General features: G+C 39.4%; 1 protein-coding gene across 3 annotated transcripts in view; it reads right to left on the reverse strand.

Moving 5' to 3' along the window:
* The window catches only part of LOC6615159 (innexin shaking-B), a 163,571-nt gene that overhangs the window by 138,168 nt on the left and 2,980 nt on the right, over window positions 1-22,423 (reverse strand). For all 3 annotated transcript variants that reach the window (XM_032726351.1, XM_032726350.1, XM_032726353.1), the window contains one exon: window positions 17,221-17,828. The gene's annotated coding sequence lies outside the window, so the exon portion shown is untranslated. The remainder of the gene's footprint in view (window positions 1-17,220; window positions 17,829-22,423) is intronic.

Below are 22,423 nucleotides of genomic sequence, written 5' to 3' on the forward strand. Positions count from 1 at the left end.
AAGGAGTTTTATGTCTAGTCCTGTGATTTTCGTGGCTTTAAACAATGCCATAAACGTGGCCGAAAGATCGCATTAACACTGCCACAAGCGCGGAGTTTCCCCCCAATTTCCACACACTTTTCCGTGACAGCCCCATCTAGTTTCGTCTCCAGTTCTGGTATTTGCCTTTACGACTTTCGGTCATAAAAACCAGAGAAAGACGCTGGCGAAAAAAAATCAGCGTAGGAAATGTCGTGAAGGAAAATAGAATTATGTACGCCGGAGGGGAGGGAGGTGGAAAAATCGGGAAGGGAAGTGCCAAAGGAAGGAAGGACTTGGGCTAATGATAATAATACGCATAATAATGTAACCAGCCACAAACAAATTTGATTTGCTGGCTTTCTATGGCGACTACAGTGCGTTTCAGGGCCATAAATTAATAAAGGAACGTTTAGGCGCAAATTACCAGCATTTTCTATTCCACAGGAAGTAATATAGCATTTATGGTATTTAGCAGACTTCATTTTCGATTTATAAATATAGCTAAATAGAATGGTTTCTTTTTATTCATGATCACCAAAAACGATAAAAAACAACTCAAAACTACGACGATTTTTTGTTAATAAAAATAAAAGCAGTTGTTATAGCTTATACGCGTGGCTTTGATTTTCTTTCTTTAACAATTTATTTTACACTGGAAATATATGCATATATTTGTGAACTTGCTATCTTTGATTTTAAGAATTATCTTTTTTAGTCAACTACAGCAAAAAACGTTCCCTCCTCAATGGCCGGGGAGCAGCCCCTTCTCCCCGTTAATAAATTGCACTTGGGGACGTTCACTTATTAATTTCTTTACAAAGTGCACAAGTCAACTGTTTTGTGTGGCTTTTCCGCCAGCCCCTGTTTCCCGGCTTTTCCGGCTGTACGTGACCAATAACAGGGAATTCATCAGTGGCCCCGGCCCCTGTTTTCCCAGATTGTCAGACGAGCTCATCGTGAAGTCAGTGGCCTAAAAACGACCATTATGGAGCTGCTCACTTGATCGTACAATGTACTTTTTTTGTTGCTGCCCAGCACTTAGCACGTTCCCGAGGAAATCAAGAAAAGCTGGAAAAGCTAGGCTGCTTGCAAGAATGCACCAAATTAGAAGAGGGAAAAATCGAGCTCGGGAAATTGAAAGGGGAAACTATGGCAAAATCGGGATGCAACTGTAGAGCGGGATGAGTCTGATTGATTGCCATTTCCCAGCTAATGATGTGTGGTTTATTTGGCTAGTAAACAGCGCGGAAAATGTTAAATAAATACCGAGATAAACAAGAAAGAAAAACAAAAGCCAGCGAACAAATGCAAATGCAGGAGCACAGTAGTGAAACCACTAACAATTTCAAATTTATTAGAGAGAGAGTTAACGAATGTAAGATATCCAGTACAACAACAACTATTTAACAGCTTTGAAACTAGCAACCCGGTTCAAATTAATTACGATGGTTTTCCCACTACTTAAAATATATTATTTTACTAATCCTTTTTAAATACAATTGTTGTAAGCAGCATGTTTAGTTAGTTAAAGCAAAAACTTTTTGAATCATGGCCTATAATTTTTGAGAAACTATATACCCCACCTTTTCTGTAACATTAAATCTTTCGACATTGCAAAACTGGATCGGTCAAATCTTTTTGATTCGTTGATTTTCACACGCCAAAACAATAAACAGGCAAATGAAATTTATGATCACCAAGAGGAAAATCATGTCAGGTTGAAATGAGCAGTGACCCTGAGCGTTAAATGCAAATATTTCAGTGAAAATGTACAAAAAAGGAATGGCAAAGAAAAAGCGTCATATGAGGCCAGTGTTTCCAAAGATTATGTATCCGAAAAAATATACTCAAAGGCAGTCAGAGATAATCCATAGAATTTGCGTGCCATCAAACCTGATTGGCGGCGATAAAAACCGATTCGGTTGACTCAAAGCCACACAGATACAAGGGCGCACATGGCGTATACGCAATTTCGCTTTGATTTGTCAGCGGTATAAAAATCAAATGTTTTATCTGAATTCACATGCATATTTATTGGCCATAAATGTTAGCAACTTCATAAAGACTTTTGGCCTACACAGTGGCCCCACATAAATCTGCTCCTAAACTGCTTAATTTGCCATTTGGTGCTCTTTTTGCCCAGCAATTTTAATAAATTCATAACCACAGAATGTGCCATGCAGTGGAAATTAATTTCATAAAATCACATACACACAGGCTGAAAATTTAAATTAATGAGGCGCAGCTCCGCCAGGCCCCTCCCTTCCGCCACGCCCCTCCCCAAAGATAGAAATCATTTGAAGCTTTGTGAACTCATTTCCGCACAGGGGATTTATGTTAGTTATATTCGCATTTCACTAACGGCGAATCTTTGCAAATACTCTTCAAAAATATATAGAGAATATTATCTGCACATAAAATCGATTTCGAGCTTGTCTAATTAAATAGGAAATTCAATTTGTTTCATTCTTGTTTGCATTTAAATGAGCCATGAAAGGAAAGCTGCAATGCATATTTATGCCACATTTTGCCAGTTCCCACATTACTTAAGCAACCCCAAAATTAGGATGGAGCCCCACACGCTTGATATATTAATAAACTGTAATCCCAATGGACACAATACCTATTAAACCCACAAGAAATTTAGACAACAAATGAAATAGCAAGAAGAAGATTAAATATTAGTTATTTCATTGTAGAAACCTTTAATCTGATTATCTCAATTGTTACGAGTATCAAAATTCAATAAAATTGACAAATAATAATCGAATAGTAATCGAACTACGTTTGTCATATTAAAACTATATTATCAAAAATATCGTTATTAAAAGAGTATTCAAGGTATTATGTGCATATAGTACAGTAAGAAAATAATTTACCGCTTAGCTAAAATGAAATTCGGCACAGATAAGGCAAAATTGTTCACTGAAAAACTAGATTTTCCAAATATTTTACTAATACTGGCATTCCTCAGCCCGAATTGCGGGGAAAATTGGGAGCAATTTTCCGGCTCTTCTTGGCGATTTTTAATTAACTTCGGAGCTGTGCGGCATGTCAAAAATTGTAAGTGTGTGTGCGAGTGTACTTCGTCTGCTATTTATTTATTTATTAAATTTTGCACAGTTTTCGTTGGAAGATCTCCGGAAAACCTCCGCCCAAGCATTTTTAATTATTTATTTCTGGTACAAATAAATTTAGATTTCCGTTGTCTGCCCGCGTGCGTGAGTGTGTGTGTACTGCAACTAATTATGTGCGCTCAACCAATCACATACCGCACACACTAAGCCGCGTGCGTATTAAATATGAATTATATTTTTGGGAGCCACTTCCACATCCGCCCTGGCACTCAACCAACTGCCAAGTCAACAACAATGGCTCGCAGCGTCAATCAGGCCACGTCGGCGTCTCATCAACATCTACGTCATCACATTTCCACAGCGTGCCTGTTCTCTGTGTGTGTGTATGTTTGAGTGTGTGAGTGCAAGGATGCAATACTTTTTAGCTGTGCGGGAATCCGTTTGTGAAAGAAAAAAATGAGTGCGCAACTGGAAGTCGCAAAAATTGCACATGCCTGTGCCTAAAATCTGAGAAACGAGGCTTACGAGTAGATTTTGCCATTAAAATGAATGTATGAGTTCAAATCAAAAATAGTAATAAACAGTTTATATTTTGAAATATATCATTTTCCAGGAATTACTTTTCTTTCAGTTGCTATTAAAAGCGAATATTTTGAAAAACCTGCCTTACAAATAAGACACTACTATATGTATATATATGTGGGAATTGGTTCGAGTAAGAATATTCGCAGTGGTAATAGGTATTAGGTCTTTCGATACTTCTACATTGCAGCCCTGATTAAAATGCAACCCTAGACAAGAGCAAGCTATCGATAGAAACGGAGCGAGTGTGGAGTGAAGTGGGAGTCGAGTGAAAAAGTTGCCAAGAGCGGTTGTTCCTAAATCTAGATAATAAATTTCGTCCTAAGTCTAAGTAATTAAATGTGAAATCTTGAAGAACATAAATAATTTGTTACACTTATAAGCTCTACTACTTGTTTAATAAAAACTGCATAAACGAAGAACTACATATAGACTATATTAACTAGAGTTATTATGTTTTTCACACAACTAAATAGTTCTCAAAATCCTTAACAACGACTCCTAGTTCTTAGGCCAACTTTATTGCCAAAGGTTCTCCCGCTACAATTATTCTGAAGGCTTAAATCTATGGGAAGTAGAGCTGAAACCGGAAACTAAGCGATATTTCTGCGAATATATGAGTGCAATTTATCTCGGTGGCCAACGATACGATGGGCACAATCACTCCGAGCTAGACCTTCCCATATGGAGACCTATTAACCCAGCTTTTGCCCGCCCCATGCCGTTCATGCCACCCATGCCGCCCATGCCGCCCATTTTCGCCCGGTTTTTTCCCGTATTTATTTGTTGGTCGTTGTCGTGGTTTCCGGATTTTGTTTTGTTGCAAATGTGCGCTGTTCCATAAGCATTGTCAGGCCACGCCCACTGGCCCCATTTGGCCCCTTTTTACCCGCCCACTTTTCCTAAGCGGCTACATCATGCGCTCAACGATGCGACAACGTTTTATTAATAATACTTGAAGGGCTGATGGGGTTACGAGGAAATGATGCAGGCAGTCGGCGCTTTTAATGCCCCACATAAAGCGCCAAAGAGTGTGTACGAAGAAAGTGGAGAAAGGAGAAAGGAGAGTGTAGAGGGCAGCAGTTAGAATGGCAAGTGGGTGAGTGGGGAGTGGAAAGTGGAGCGGCTCATCTGACGTTACTCATTCGCCGAGTGGATTGCATTTGGTTGCCTTTTCTCCAAAGTATGTCATTGCTGGTTGCAGCTGTAGCAGCGCCCGTGAAATGAGTAAATACGAAAAATATTTAAATAAATAATGTGGCAACTAGCTGAATGAAATCGTTGGTCCGTTGCTAAGGATTCGTTGCATCAGCAAAAACCTAAGGACAGCAGCGATTAGTGAGCCTTCAGGAATCAGGAGCAACTAAGGTCCGGAAGTTTGAAATCAGCTTAAGGTGCATTTAAATATTTTGCAGGAAGAACAACAAGTTTGTGGCACAAAAGCTTTTCATACAATATTATTTACCCCCAGCGTGTTGGTGTTAGTTTTTGTAATCCCCATAACATGCTTAACGTTGGCTTAGTGCTTGTTTCGGGGCTTTAACTAGTCAGGAGTTTACTGGTAAGTATTTTCTACTTGTGTACGATTAACCCTCGCCACCCCTCACCAATCTACATACATCCATATGTAAGTACCTCCCCCGGCCACATCGTTCAACTTTCATTTTGGGCTGCTAACGATGCTGCTGATACATACTAATAACTTCTTTCATTAAAAATTCTTATGGGCCGCCGTCAAAAGCCATAACCGCCGAAAGGGGCGTGGGCCTGTATGTGGGCGGAAAATGATGACAGGCGGTGGAAAAATGTCGGTGGGGCTGATGGGAAAATGGGGCGGGGCAAGCACACACTTGAGCGACGCTAAACTCGTCCAATTAGTAGCATTTAATTTGGTAAACAGCGGCATTTTCGTGCTTTTGCATTTTTTATAATTAAAACAAGATGATGATAATGATGTTGATTAAGAAAAAATGATAAGGAAATGTTGATGAAGAGGGAAAGCAACAAATGTGATAAAGGAAAGAGGAAGCATAAGGCAAGCTGATGAGCAGCACGGGCTTTGTGTGTCAGCCATCATCACACAGCTCGTTCTTGCCATCTCTTTCACACAGCGTATATCCATCTTCTTTTACAAGAGACGTGTAAACTGCACATACTCTTAATTTCTGTAAATTTGTGTATTTCCTTTATAATAACTTGCAGTCCTAAACAAGTATTCTTTAGCCTGTAGCAGTGTATTTTCTCCGGGTGTATCCTTAGCATATGTTTGCATTGTTGCCACATAACAGCTCCCTTTTTTTTGTCATTTTCACCGCACCATCCCCGCATTTTCCAGCCCCCCGCACCAAAGCCATTATTTGGATGTCAACAACGTGCCAGGCAGATGATTGCCCCGGAAAATCTGCCCTCCCCTCCAAAATTTGTACATCATCCCCTGGTCCAATGACCAACACTTTCGCTTTATTTTTTTGCACCTGACCATCCAGTAAAGCTTATTAAAAACGACAAAAAAAAACACACTCACCTCAAATAAAAAACGAAAAAATTTGACAAAAAGGAATGGCATTTTTGGGCACTTTTTTTGGGCAAACTTTGTCAGTGAAACCCAAACAACGAGTGGAGTAGAACAAACAGATTAACCGCAATAATGAACACGGACAAACGCACAAGAGCGGTGCGAAGTGGAAAATGGAAAATGGGGCGGATAAAAAAGGACTATGGGGTGACAGGGAGGTGGGGTCAGCAAAAGACCTTTACCCGAGTAGCTTCTGCTGTGTAGAGAATATTTTTTTCATTTTTAGATTAAGGAAAAAGAATTTTAAGGACACAAGAATATAAAAGTAAGGATATTAAATATTATTAAGAGATCAAATTGAAAAATACAAATAGTTTGCGGCTAACATTTTTCTTGCGAAAAGTGCACGGCCTGGGATCTAATTACTGCACCCAACAATTTCCGTCGGTTGGTCAAGTTGTGTCGCAAGAAAATGTCGCTCAAGAAAATAAGGACGGAAAATGGTCCTCCAGCTGTGGTCATTTTCCGACTTACAGGATTTTTGTTTTGGAATGGTGGAGGCACACAAACACACGTGTACGCATTTAAAGAGCTTGGTAAATTATGCAGAGCCACAAAGCGGTGAAAACCAAGCAGAGTGAAGAGCAAAGGCAGAACAGCGGAAAAGCGGAAAAGCGGGGGCAAAGCACACATACATACACTCCCGCACACAGAGCCACCATCATCTCAGCGCGACTAATAAACTCAACTTAGCTGGCATAAAAAAATATCCATGCAAATTAATTAAATATTTACAGTTTACTGACATAAGCCGAGGACACAAAGCTCTAGAAGAAGAAAGGCGACGGCGGCGACGACGACGACGGTGGCGGCGGCGGCGGTGGCGGCGGCGGAAAAGCGGAAGAGACGAAGAGCGGAAAAGCGGAAAAGCGAGAGGAAGTGGCGAGGAGCGCGAGAGCGAAGTGAACTTTCCGCTGAATTGCAAAAATATGCAAAGGTATGCAGGAAGTGTACGAATGAATGACTGAATAAATGACTGACTGAGTGAATGACTCAGACTAGAAGAGCAGACAGACGGATTATGACGAAAAACGAGGCAACGAGGCATTAAATGGAATAAACTATTTGATACCCATTGCATTTAGAATTTCACAAAAAAGCTTAGAATCACTTCAGCTTTTAATTATATTGTTTCACAAGGATATGGTACTTTTTAGAATTTTAAAGGAACTATTTGTAGCATTGAAAACCAAAATATGTGGTTCTGTTTTGAACAACACTTTCCTTGGTCTATAATACTATGCACACTATGAATAATAAGATATTGACTACCATACAAAATCCTGTAGGTTTTTGTAGGCTGGCGTTTAACCAATTGATATTTTACATTAAGAGTGCTCGCCCAATTGTCTTACCAATTTTTGATTGACCGTATACCTTTTACAAATAGGCACTAGAGGGCATTTCTACCGGGCAGCCAAGGCGGAAATGGTACTCTCCTCCTTTTTTCGCTGAATAGTTGAGCAGGCTCACCTGCAAAATGAAATTAGTGCTAAGGCAAGGTGAGGACACGAAGTTCTTTCATTCGAAACCGGCAACAACGGCGAACAAACAGGCAACGAAAAATAGCCGAGGGAACAAATAAACTTTTACGTTTGTAATCAAATTTTTGGCATGCTGCTGACGTTGGGCATCAGAAATATAAATCAATGCAACTTAGTAACCGGAGAAACGGGAAAGTTTCGTGGACTCCCTAGAGAAACCGAACTTATAAACCATTGAGTAAGCCGCTGGTTTAAGTTGTTAAAGATGAATCACGAAAATGTAAATGATACTACTACTTATTTTAAGCAGGGTATTCCAATTAGAAACTGACAGCTAAATCGGCTAAAATATTAATTTCGAAACTTTAAACTCGGCCCTCGATTAAATAATTTATCCATCTCAGTGCTGACCTAATTGTGCTACTCGATATGTTAATTAGTTCTCGAGGCCTGACACTTAACTTACGGCCAGCAAAGTTTTCCCTCTTCTTTTTGCCGTGTCACCTACATATCACTCACGGCCCCATTTTCAGTACCACTCCCCCCGCCCACTTGAGCATTTTCCCAATTGCAACCCCAAAATGTTGCACTTGACAACGGGAATGGCAAGAACAAATAAAGAGGGAAGACAACGCAAATGAAATACCAAAGTAAAATACCAAAAATACTCGAGCAATGAAGAACCCAAAAATGAAAAGCTGGAAAAGTGGGTGGCTGGGTGGTTGGGTGGTTGGATGACTGGTTGGCAGGATGGCTGGCTGGTTAGCAGGGCTAAGCGTTTTCGGGGAAAACTTTCGCCCTGCAGGGCTCAACTTTTAATGGCAAGAGCAAAGAGAACAGGGTCGAAAGACAGAAGCGTGTGCATGGTACACATGTTCCAGCTGCGGGTTCCAAAAATAAGAGCAGGAAAATCGGAGGTTTTTCCGGCGGCGGGCGGAGTGGAGTACGGCATACTTAAGTGCATGTTACCCGAACAATTTACTAGCGTAAGTTGGAAATTTTTGAATTGGCTAAGAAGCACAAGGAGCTCGGGGGCAGTGCAGGGCGGAAAGGAAGTGAAACGCAAAAACTTAAAAGGCATGAGGCGGTGTAGCATCACTGAGCAGCTGAGAAAAAGTTAAGAAAGCCTCACAAGAAGTTGAAATGAAGATTTATTTGCCTATTTGCTTATTTATCTTTGGCTCAACTAGAGGCTCCATCAACATGAGCCGACCACCCAACCGACCAACCCACCAAACAAAAAATAAGCCACCCATCCACCCGGAAAGTGGGTGGAAAAGTTGCCAGCAAAAGGAAATTACGTTAAGTACCGAAAACTTAAACGTCGAGTGGGTGGCAGCCGAAAGTCTCTGCCGTGTGTTGTGTATAGTTAGCATGTTATAAATGTTGTAAAACATCTTCACACACTGAGAGACATAAAGGAGTGTTAAACGGCAGGTATTTTGTTCTGCATCAATTCAAATAGACTTTACAACAGAATTTCTTTTAGCTCTTAGTTTGCCATACAACTGGTGTTATGGATTGACAAACAATATATGGGTATTTGTGGAAAAATAATTTACAGTCCGAATAATCTTAAGTTTCCATTAGTTGAATATATCAAAATGAAAAGCTACATCCAATTAGTCTATGATGACATATTTCTATGAAATGTACAAATCTTTCGCCCAACCTTCCGTAAAAATTAAAGTTGCTTCCTGCTTTTTAGAAATCAAGTATCTTTCAGCTGAACGAAGGCTCCACTCTACTCGACTTCACTCAAATGGGCAATTTAATTATACGGAAATCACACAGAATTCATCTAATTAGTTTGGCGTTTTAATTGCCCGGGGGGACCGCTGGAGGACACTTGTCTCCACTCCACTAGATGCCATAAATAATGCCATCTCGGTCTGGAGCAGGAACTGAAACAGACACTGAAACAGGAGCCAGAGGACACGAAGGAGCCTGACTCCTCCTGCCGGCGCCTCAATTGTATCCGTGCCTTGCAAATATTTCAATAATAATTCCTTCCATTTGTGATATTAAAAAATATACCCGCGCCGGCATTTATAGCCGCATCCGCGTATCTGTGTCCCTGCCGATCTCGATCCGGATCTGAATCTGAATCCGAGTCTGCAGCTGCATTCTTTATCTGGCAACCAATTGGCATTCGTTCCATTTGCTTTTGCCCGACGTAATTGGCCAATGCAAACAGTATAAAACCAGCCAGCAATAGGGGAAAAGTGCACATGAAAACAGTGTATGAAAATGTATGAGAAATATGTAAAAGAAAAAGCAATATTCAGAGGACACAGCAATGCCAACGAGTGCTGGTTCAATAGGTGTGGATATACCAAAGAAAAAGTACGGGTCACATTGCCATTTATATAACTAACTTTTTGGCCCCTGAAAGTAGAAATTAAAATTCTTTTCGTCATAACATAGTTTATTACGGAAGCCACAAAAATCAAAAGGTTGTCTCTCCGATTCTTAACCATAAAATTGAAAATCAAAAATCGATGGCCAATCGCGATGGAAGGACATAACACTTTTATGCTGTCTCCCTGCTGTCAATTTATTTATAGAAATATCATAATCGCTTAACATCAAATGAAATTTATGACGAACTAAATCAAAGGCTACTAATCGAACCGAAAAAGTTTCTGGCGAATGCCTACACATTTCCGGTGTAGGGAACGAAAACCACTTTGGCACTTTATGAGACTCGAAAGTAAACGATGTTTTTTAATATTTTAGCACGCCCACACAAAACGCCACTCAAAGTGCCAAATTTCACGCCACTTGAAGGATCCCGAGATGAGGGCTGAGTGGGATGACTTTTAATCCTTTTTGCATTTCGCGCTGCACATAAAAAGCATCGTTAAATAAACATGAGGATATGGATGTATGATTGCCCCAGACTCTCCAGGCTTGAATTTTCAAGAACAGCGAGAATCTCCGGCAGATGCGCCTGTTTCTGCTTTGGCGATAAAGTTTATGGCCAAGTTGGAACTGCCGCCAATGAATCTCCAGCCCGCTCCTTCCACGCACTCTTTTTAATTTAGCCAACCTGCCTTTTTGGATTGAAAACTTTTCCCTTGCCAGCAGCAGACAAAACAGGCCAACCGAAAGTTTAGTTGCTCTCCAACTTACAAATACACTCGATGGTGGCCACCGAATATGGGTTAAATTTAAGCAGTGTAAATTAGATTCGCCAAATGAAGATATATTTGCAGGTAGCATATTAGAAATCGGTAGAAAAGTTTAAAATACAATGATATACGTATAAAGCTACCGCTTAAAGCAATCTGTAATCTGTTAAGGCTTTTCTCATTTTCAAATATTTCAAAAACGTTTCAAATGAAAAAACACACATTTTCGGAAACAAAAACTCCAGAAATCAGACACCCAATTCTGAGCTGCACGTTATAATTACCATGCCTTCGAAACAAAAGGGTATATGAATACAATGAAGATGCGACAGCGTAAGACTAAGAAAAGGAAGCGGCAAAAACAGAAACTGCAGCGAATGAGGAAAGGAATCAAGTTTTTAGCCTCAACTTCAACTCGGTTCCAACTTCAAAACTTCAAGTTTGTTTGGCCAATTAAAATTGTGAAATATATTTGTCACGACTACTCGTTCCATAGTCTTTGTCTCCCACCCCGCTTTTAATAAGCAAATGCAAATGTCGCCTGCTGCCTGCTGCTAAATAAATGGCCAAATTGATTTATGTTGCGAGTTATGGGCGGAGAAACGAACGACACTGGAGTGTGGTTTTTTTCTAGAGGAGGATTAAGGTGGGGATTCTGGGATTGAAAGACTGTAGAACTGCGGCTACCATGGTTGAAAACTAAAACGAATAAGTGGGGAAGAATCATATTAGAAACGAACTGTTCCCTAAAAGGTGTTGAATTATATTTGGCAATTATAAATAATTCATAATCAATTGCTGGATAATTTGCCAAGCATAGGTTTACGATCATTAGAAAGGTTCTAGGTCAAATTTATCAACTAATTTCGATTTCTATTGAAATGAGGCCAAAATGACTACCAGCATGGCAAAAATCCATAAAGGAAAACATATTTTTTCAGCTGAATGAAGTGAACTGAAATGGAATCAAATATCCTTCTTATGTAACCACCATTTCTCTCCTCCGGAAAACTATCTCTCCGCCCTTTCCACCAACTTTCCACTGCCTCTACCATTTTACCATTTTTTGTATCATTTTTTCTGGGCTAGATAAATGCCGTCTGTGTGTGTCCTTATTTATGTTCCCTGGCTGGTGATGGTTTCCGTGTTTCCATGTGTTCGTGTGCCGTTCACATCTTTATTAAAGAAACGGCCATAGTTTTTAATAAAAATTCATCCAACCCTCACCAAAGGAGACTCTGTCGTTCCCTTTTTTTGGGTAAATGTGTGGGTTCATCTAATTTATGTACTACTACAGTGGGGGGCTTGCGGGTGCCTCCTAATAGTTTTTAACTTAAATGGGAAAATAGGAAAATGGGCTGGGAGACAATATACCTTGGCCAAAAAGGACGTAGGCGAATCTCTGATGACGACAAAGACGCCGAGGACAATGTTTCTCCATCAGCCATCTCCTACGTATTTCTGCCCAACTATCTTCCACTCTTTTTGGCCATTTCTTCGCTCCTCTCCGGCTGTGGGTTTTTTCTACTTGGCGTCTTGGAGGCGGCTTCTTTTTGGACCACAAGCAGGCTATTGAGTCGTGTATCTTGGCAGCATCTCACTTAGTCTTTTCCACCCAACTGCCCATCAGCCCATCAGCCCAACAGCCCTACCGCCCAACACCACCCAACTCCTTATGGTAGATGGCTTATTTTATCTGTCTGACTCTCGGGCGATGGTGGTGTTGGTGGGCCCCATTCGTGTGTCGATATTTTATTTTTATTTGAAAAAATCAATTTATGGGCTCTTTTGCAATAAACGATTTCTCTTTTATTTGTCTTCCCCGGCGACGTTCGTTGTCGCTGGTCGTTGTTCTTGGTCTCCTTTTGCTTTATGGTCGCATATCCTTATAATATTTTCTATAGTTGTCAACGCTTCAGCTACGGCATCTCGTTCTTTTTGGTTTCCAGGACCCCCGGCCTCCATTATTCATTGTATGCCATATAGGCTACCCCTCCGAACATAAGTATACATACGTACATGTGTGTGTGTGCGGGCCCCGATTCATTTTTTACTCCATGAGATAGTTAAGGAGCAGCGAAGAAAATGGGGCGCAAGAAGTTTGTTTTGCCCCTAAGAAAAATGACCCTCAAAAATTTTGTATATATGCGATAGTGTTGGGGCTAAGGTTGGGGAAATAAAAAAAAAATGGCCTGGCCAAAGGAGCAAATGCATTTCACTTGAAAGGCTTTTGACCGGGCTCCTCCCCAGAAGCGAGCGCAAAACACATTAGAAAATATTCACTTAGAGCAAACTATTTGCATATGAAGTCATCCAAGTGCAACTGGGCGGATGATTGATAAATGAAGAAGTCAAGCGAGCTCGAAATTGAAGAAAATGACAGATTTACAGGCAAAAGGGATAGTAGTTGAAAAATGGAAACAACAAATGGAAAAAAACGAGGGGAAAACAAATTTCATATGAAACCTTACTTACTTAAAGGAAGAGAAAATATTTATTTCATAAACCTAAGTAAAAAAAAAAAGAGAAAATCAATGTATTCAATTATTAATTATATTTTATCGTGGCGCTTTCATATATTTTTTAAGATTTTAAGAATGACTGCCAGACCGACATTTAACATCCGAATTTCAATAGCAAGCTAGGAATAAATTTTATATATTTTCTTCTTATTCGTCTTTCCAATTTATTTGGTGCATATAACGATTTATAGATTCTCTTGTCCTCTGTAACTTATTTTAACTCCCCGCAGTTTCCATGGAATCTGTTTATAATCTATTGCCAGTGTTTCCTCCCTTTTGCAAGACATCTTTGTATAATTTAAAGCCCTGTTCAGCACTCTTTTTTTTATTGGCGCACTGGAAATGAAAAATTTAAATCGCGCATACGCCGCATTGGCCATTATTTCCATTTACAATTCTTCTCCCAAATCGCCTTCTACCAGCTTTGTTTGTACTATACGTTGGAGCTTCCCCTTTTTGGGGAACGGGATAACTATACTTGGCGATAGTTTTGGTGGCTGTGTCTCACTTTGTTGGATTTTTATTGTTGCTTTTTATGCGCTGTACACAAGTTTTTATTCTCTTCTTTATATTTTTTGCGCCAGCGAAACTTTCCTTTTATTTATTTCCTGCCTTGCAAGTGCCTGCCACGCCCCATTTAAAATGGAAATGTTCTCAGCCATTTTATATTGTGTTTAATACATTCCAAAGGAGTGGGAACGCAGGCGAATGGCTTTCAATGAGAAATTTTTAAAAATCAAAAAAATTACACACATTTTTCTGCCATGCCTGATAATTTATGAACTTGTCAAATGTGTCTCAGTTTTCCCACCCATTCAGGCATTCGCTGTGCAAAATTTATTCATGCCTCTGCTGTTGGAAAAAGAGTTTTATTTATTGTGAACGTCGTGGCGCAAAAAATGAGAGTTTAACTTTATGCGAGATGCAAAACCAAATGCATTCCACTGCAACTGAACTTCCTTTGAGCCCCTTCCACATGTGGCAATTATTTGTGTGTGCTTCCCACGCCCCACCGCTCTTTTTGGGGCTCAAATTAAATTTACAATTTGTTTGGCCAAAGCCAAACAGTTCAACAAAATGCTGATATCGGGACAAAGAGAAATGGCTGCACTGCGAGTTAAAAAACGAGTTAAAGAGTGTTTTTGAATAAAGGAACCGGAAAGATGCCATACTCGTGTGACTAACCTTCCGATACAGTTGTAGTTATTTGTAATATATTAATTTTTAAAGCGAAAGAAAGGTCAACGTCTTTACTTTGCACACCCCAAAGTATTGTATAAAGTATGTATTTTTCTATTGTTTAAAGTGACTTTTCCATAGATATCATAAATAAGTTCACCACTGCAGTTATCGCTTTTTTATTTTTGTAGTTGTGAACTTAGTTTGGGTAATGAGGCTAATCCAATTTGAGTTGTCGCTGTTCCATTTTTGCGCTTCATAAACTGAATTTCGTTTCTATTTTCGTTTGTCTCTTTTTTTTATTGAATTTCCATTTCGATTTCCATTTGGTCCGCCCAACAACAACGAACAATGAACTGCGACCGTTCTGGCCCCCCTCACCCCCGCTGACACATTTGTGATCTATCAAAAAGCAATTCACTCAACCGAACCATCAGCATTCATTTGGTTTCAACCCCGACCGCTTCAGCCGTTCGGGCATCCATCAATCAATCAATCATTATGCTTATAAAAATTAGCAACATCAAGCGGTAAACGGGAACAAATGAAACGCCGCCTCAAGCCGCAAAAATGTTTGCATTAAAATTAATTACAACTGAAATCGCAGCCCAGAAATCTACGTCTGATGAATACAAATTGCGTGGGCGGCGTAAAATATGGAAGCGCATTAAAAGGGTTATGCCATTGGCATCCCACGGGGCGTATGCGCAACGCCCTTAGAAACGGCACTCGGCGACCGTAACAACTAAAAATCCATCAGCGTTCCCTGCCACGCCCCCCGTAGAAATGGGACACATGTTGGGGATTTTCACACAACGTTAAAAGGTGTTTTCCCGCTGAACAAATTGGAAGGCAAACAACGAGAACAGAGGTCCAAGCCGAATTTTCTGTAATATAATAATATATTATAAAGTAAAGGGGACCTTGCGAAAGGTTTTGTTAAATGTTACTAAACCAAAGCAAAGAAAAATAGGATGCATATAAATTATAAATAATACAGGCATAAAATAAATTTTTAGGTAATATTAAAAAGCAGGGACATTAAACTAAAAAAAAAATGGGAAATCAAACTCAATTCCAAGAAATGTAATTAAGCGCTTATAAAATACATAATCTCACACAGCCAATCTTCTTTAATTTATTTGAGCACCACTTCATTCCTGGAATTTGCCCAGAAATTTAAACGAAATGTGTTATTCTCGAATGCAGGGATTTTCATTATATTTATTGCGGCCCGAGTCAAGTGGAAAATCATGTGGCGGGGAGGGGGCGTTGGTCGCACATGGAAAAGGGGGCGTGAAGCTGTTGGAAAGTCTTACAAGCCGCCGAGTGACAAGGCAGGGAAAACACGTCTGGCATGTTTGTTTTATAAACGAGCTTTTTTATTGCCAGCAAAAGGTGGAGTAGGCCGCGACATGGCCTCACTTTTAATTTCTTCAATTTCATTCCATTTCCATTACCTATGCCATCACGTATGGAACTGCAAAACATATTCAGCTTGCAGCCTTTTGAAATACATGTTATTGATATTGCTTGGATTTTTTATCATCTCAGTTGGCTGGCTGAAGAAAACCTCCCATGGCTCCTCATTTCCTGTCTCGAGTTTGTTTGTTTGCCTTCCCCTTCGGAAGTGTCTTTTTTTTTGCTCCTTCGAACTCTTTGATTTGATTAGTGCTAACCCCGCTACATCTTCTTCTGATTGCTCTATGAATGAATCCCGATGAATGGCCACAAAGAAGAGAAATCATTCCCCTTTTTATGATTTTTTTGCTCGATTTTTCAGTGCTGAAATTGGTTTCGCTTCGTCAGCGTTATCCTTACATATAAATGTGTGTGTGTGTGTGCAGGATTCAGAGTCTGATTCTGAAATTAGCTTGTTTCCTGAGCTGTCGCACATGTGCCACGAATTTTCAGCTTCCAAATTGAGTTACAAAAGTGGAATGATGTTAATGAAGCGCCGTGTGCTCTTCGCTGTGTGTGTGTGTGTGTTGGTGTGATTTTTGATTTTTCACTTATATTCCCCGAAATCTCAACTTCCTTTCAGCTATTTGCTACTTTGTGGTTTTCGTCAGCTAGCTGACAATTTTACTGATTTCGATTGAATTTCAGATGAACGAACGAAGAAGCTGTCAGTTTTTAATGCTTTCTATTTTTTTATTTTTGCGAATACGTATATTAAAATTGTGAACTGACTTTTATACCGCACATATTCTACCAATTAGTCACCCCACAATTTGTCTTGTACTCATTTGTCGGTGTAACACTCGCGATGATCTATGCCAATCTATTCCGAAAATCTTTTTCGGGGCCTTTTCTGTTCAATCTACCGCACAGTTGCGACTCATTAAGAAATCATTTTTCACAAGAAGCCAAACAAACAAACGGACGGCAGCAACAAATAAATTAAGACAATTTGAATGGGGTGGCACCAGGGGAAGGCATCGTTTGTCTAAGAATAGAAACCTAGGGGAACGAACAGGCACTTGTTGAAAGTTTAATCGAGAGAGAGAGAGGCAAGATAGCGGGCAATGCCATGACCTCTCATACATTTCCCAGGAAAATCCCATCCCATCCAATGCATGTCTCGAATTCCGGAAAATTACTACAAATAATCCCAAGATCTTGGCGGAATTTAAATTTACTTACCTTGATTTCTTTTCGGCTGCCTCTACGATTGATGATCCATTTATGTCGCCGTTCTTCTGGCTTTTGGGTTTAACATATTAATTTATTAAACTGAATTGAATTGAAACGCGAACTAAACGGAGTATTTGAAAGAAATGAATTATGCGGTATTAGATGGGTTTTTGTTCTTCGCGATGAAGCCACCACACACTTTTTGCACTTTGATCTGCTTTTTAATTTTTGTTCACTTAATTTTCGAGACTTCTCGTGTTTATTTTTGACTTTTGTTCATTGGATTTGCAGCCCTGTGTTTTTTTTTTTTTTTTAATTATACGCTTGTTTTGCTTTGTTTTGGTTGATCTTGCTTTTTAATAACTTAAATGCAATTTGTTCTAATTAATTTATATGATATGTTGAATTAATTACATTTTACTTTCGTAATATATTTGGACTCTATTTCAGTCTATTTGAGCTTTGTTTACTATTATGTAATTAATTATCAATTAGTTTATTAAGAATAAAGTTATTTAAATTTGAATTTGAAAATATTTCAAATATAGAAGATTCTCGTAATAATTCGAAAGTTTTTTTAGTTTCTCTAGGCTTTTGTCTTAAAAAAGGTCTCCGTGCTGAAATGAGAAAAGTTTCGAAAGAAATTAGTGAGTAAGACAAAAATGCATTTATTATGGTGCAGTTTATAGTATAAAATATGTTTTAAATAGGAGACGCCTTCAATTCCATCACATTTCATCGTCTGGTTTTCATTTTATTGCCTCCTGCTTGACCCAAAGACAAAGAAAGGGACGGCAGGGGAGTGCGAATGAGACGCCGCGATCGTTGCCGTCTTCCATTGAATTATGCTGCAATAAATTTCACCTCATAAGCCAATAATGACGAAAACTTTTGTGTTGCACATTTCGTGCCATGCGGCTGGCCTACTCCTGCCACACCCCCCCTTTCCCACCTCATCGCGCCTTACCGCCCACCAGCCCCGTCTCTTTCGCACTCATTTGCTCTTCCTTTTGTGCCGCCTGCCTGCATAACAATGTCCTACATTCCCAACACGTACCATCGACAAGAACAACAACAGCAACTTCGGATGCTATTAAACAAGCGAGCTGAGGGGCGTGGCACCAGCCCACTGTCCGCCACCCTCCGCCCCATTTTCCACGCCCGTCCGCAGTGCGAGCGAGATAGACTAATGCGAAAGCTGCATACGAAACGTAACGAAAATGCAAAGCCCAAAGTTATTGAGACAGAAGAGTGGCGGAGAAGTGGAAAATCGGGCTTGTCAGACTTGTCGGTATATATAGATGTACATATATACATATATGTATATATATATATATATATATATACGGACATATATACAGAAGCTATATGCATATGGCCGTATCTGTGCGCCAGTGCATTTACCCACATGCATATGCGGGCCGTGATTAAAGACAACTTAAAGCGAAACTGCGAAAGGCAAGCGAAAAGTTGGTAAGAGATAGCGCAAAAGGAGCGGCAGAGAAAAGATAAGATATGTGCAAAAGATTCAGTTGGGCAAATAGAGTTTCTTAAACACAAAAAAAAGTTTTGGAAAAAAATATACACATTGATATGAGTTTTAGTGCTGACTGGCCACACTTAAATTTAAAAAAAAAACTTTGTCATTGGAAATATTCATTACTAATTTTTTCCACATTTTCATTTGTTTTTCTTCTTTTCCATAACTTCTAATCTAATATTTTGAGGTCCACACTCTTCGCCACTTCTTATGTTCGGATTTTAAAGAAACAATTATTGGAAAATATTATATTACTGGAGAACTGCATTCGATCCATTCGACTTCATTCTCGATCCATCTGCAAGGTATCTGCATAATATAAGCACACACCGCCACTCCGCCCCTTGCCAATCCCCATCGTTTGATGTACGGTCTAGAACAGTTAAGTAGTTACTATATACGATGGGGCCGGCACAAACATTTCCGGGCTGCTTTCGTTTTCAAGACAAAGCCAAAAGTCGAACTTCTTGTGGGCCAAAAGGGGTTGAGTTGGGGCTTCTCCACCGTCATCGCCAGCTCTGAATCTCGGTCACGGGGCGAATATCAGGGATGGCTTTGGTGGTGAAGACCTCTGTGCTGGGCGACATAAATTGGCGGCGGTTCTATGTATGAAAGGGCATGCCATTAAATAAATATTGTGTAATGTGCCGTCTGCCTCCCTTTGCGAGTATGCCAAACACCCCCAACGCTGCGTTCCGAACTATGTAATTAAATTTGGTGTTTTTACTTGTCTGATTCAGTTAGTTTCACAAATTTACATATGGGCCCGGACATGGGAAGCGGCCCATTTGCGCGACTCTTTCACGCGGTTTTGTCGGGTTTTTCATTTGGACTTTGTGGAAGCCACTTGCTGAAGGTAAAGAAGACGTTTTTAGTTGCAAGAGTTTCATTGGGCGAACTACTCATAGGAAAAGCAGCGGACAGCGGATAGATAGGGTTGATTCAAGCGGAGAATACTTTCTTCGATGCGAAATGTCACTTATTTTAGTTGTTTCATATGTGGGAAATATAATATAATATTAAAACTAGTACAACTACGGAACTTTTCCTAAAGCAACTGTTTACAGCGCTCTATCCATCTTTTGGCATTTTGTTCAACCATTAGCTTTCCTCTCCTTTAAGTGCGCACGTTGGTTTTTCTATTTTCTATTTTTAGCTAGACAATTTTTCATCTTCATTCAAGTACTTTAACTAAGTTAGTGCATCGTTATGTACTCTCCTCTGTAGCCACCCATTTTCTTCGCTATTCATCGTCATCACGAGGCACGCTTATTCTCACTTATCGAAGCATACTTATGGGCGCAGGCGAAGCTTAAGTGCAACATTGTTGCTGTGAGCTTGCACGGAAAAAAGTTATACATTTACTTGCAACAAACATGGATATTTCACAACGGTCACTAGTTTTGAAATATATGGGGCGTTAGCGCGGTCGTTTGCTATATTTTTCCAATATTGAGTAGGGATTTTCAACTCAAGGGTCGAAAATATTAAAAAAAATAATAATCCACAGTTAGTACTGACTCTTTGGCAATAGTTTTTGTATCAAGGTAGTCAGCTTAAAATTGTTATGTTTGAACCTAATAACTTTTCTGCCGGTCTAAAACTGAGAGCTGACTTATTTTCAAGTGTACGCCAGCTGGTGTTGTTGTTTGGCGAGTGTAAAATAGTGTATTTGTTGTTTTCTGTGCGCTGCCTCATTGCATTTTCGTTTTTGGGGGCATTCGCTTGATTATGTATATTTACCCTAACACATGGAGCATGGATGGAGAAGGGGTCGCGGGTAGTTGGCCTGTAATTGCTATTTACACTGGCACACTGGCACACTCGCACACACAGATACTCACTCACACATCGAGCGAAGATCCTGGCGCAGACACATACACACGAACACATGCACAATTATGTTTGTGTGCCTGATTTGATGGCGATAGCAGGCCAGGCCAGAAACCAAATCAAAGCCAACAGCAAACAAATAAACACAAGCACAAAGGAAGACACACACACACACACACAGATAGTTACCAACACAAAGAAGACGAGAGAGAGCTGGCAGTGTGCGTGTATGTATGCAAAATTTTGCAATGGTTTAATGCGCGACCTAAAGACCATTTAAACTAGGACAAATGAGGCCAGGCGCAGGACCCGAAAACCCAAAACCCAAAACCCAGAACCAACAATCCAAAGCCCAAATCCGTGGCTGAAACTCAGATCACAATGGAAGGATATGTCGAGACGACAATAAAGGAAGTCACTTTTGTTTTCAGCCCGCATTATTCGCCATTATGTCGTGTGCTCCACTATAGATTTTTACCAGGCTTAAATCAAAAAAAGATATCGACAAATATGCGACACTTTCGTCCATGTTCCTTCTCCCTAAATATCCTTACATCTGATTTTTCTACTGCGACGTTGTTTCCTTTTTCCTGCTCGTAAATTAGGTCAAGCGTGAAATGACAATAACTAAAATGAAATCTATCAAAAAAACTGATTTTCTACCGAAATTGCAAGAAGCAGTAACAGACGTGTTCATAGAATATCTTATATCTTATGTTGGTTTTCAAGATAAAAGGATTTTGGGATTTAATATAATTAATTAGTATTTATTGTATATGAATTAATTATGATAGATAACTCAATTTGGTTTAAACGAATGATCCCCAAACATGTATACCCGTGATTACCCTGTACCTGAAAAGTTTGATTATGATTCTGACAATTTCTCTTCTGCTTGCCTGACCAATTGATGATGCTGGCTCCGAGTAAATTTATTTCATTTTAATTTATTTATAATATTTTTCATCAATTTAGTTGTTCGGGGTTTTTCATACTTCATTTTATTTGGGATGCAGTCTTTGTTGTCCATTTCGTGTGTGACTGAGTTTTTACTGGCGTGACAATTTTCAGTTTATGGACATGATTTCCTCTGCGTTGTTTCTGCTTATATAAATAAATAAAGAGATGCAAAAACAAAATTGAAATGAAATTTCATATGTCCTTATATTGCACAATTATTCCAATTGTTTTTTTTGCTTTCAACTTTGCTCCGCCTGCATTTTTTTTACCCCATCGACCGTTTTTTGTTATTTGTGCATATTAAATGCGAAAGCGCCAGGATTTGCATTAATTTTTTGTGGCCATTTTGATGTTTTTCCTCCATTTTGATGATTTAATATGACAAATGTGCGGAACCGATTTCGAAACATACACATGCATGCGTGGAAATAATAACGAAGAGGGGAGAAAGCCCCTGACAATAATTATTTGTGATGGAGGAAGCCAAGTGGTCATTTCTTTGCGAAGTTCTGAATAATTTTACGATTGAGCATTAATGGATGTGACAGCGTTTTTTTAATATATCAAATTAAAAAAAAAAATGAAAATATGTTTAAGACTTGATGGGCAATTATTTTGCCTTGGGAGAGGATTTGTGCAGTTGTGTTTTAAATAATTAATCAATTATACCGAAAGCCATTATATCTTTTTTATTTAGGAAAGTATTTAGCTGTGGAAAACTATTTATAAATAAAACGTCATGAACACGCATTTTCAAAACCATTCTTTTGCGGTAAGGTGGTTTTCTTTTAAATCTCTTAAAGGACAATTACTATTTTTTATCCAAATAAAAAGAAATTTAGCTTTGATCAGAAAAATAAATCTAAAGAAATTTGTTTA

This window comes from Drosophila sechellia, chromosome X (genome assembly GCF_004382195.2).
Source record: "Drosophila sechellia strain sech25 chromosome X, ASM438219v1, whole genome shotgun sequence".
Classification (NCBI taxonomy): Eukaryota; Metazoa; Arthropoda; class Insecta; order Diptera; family Drosophilidae; genus Drosophila; species Drosophila sechellia.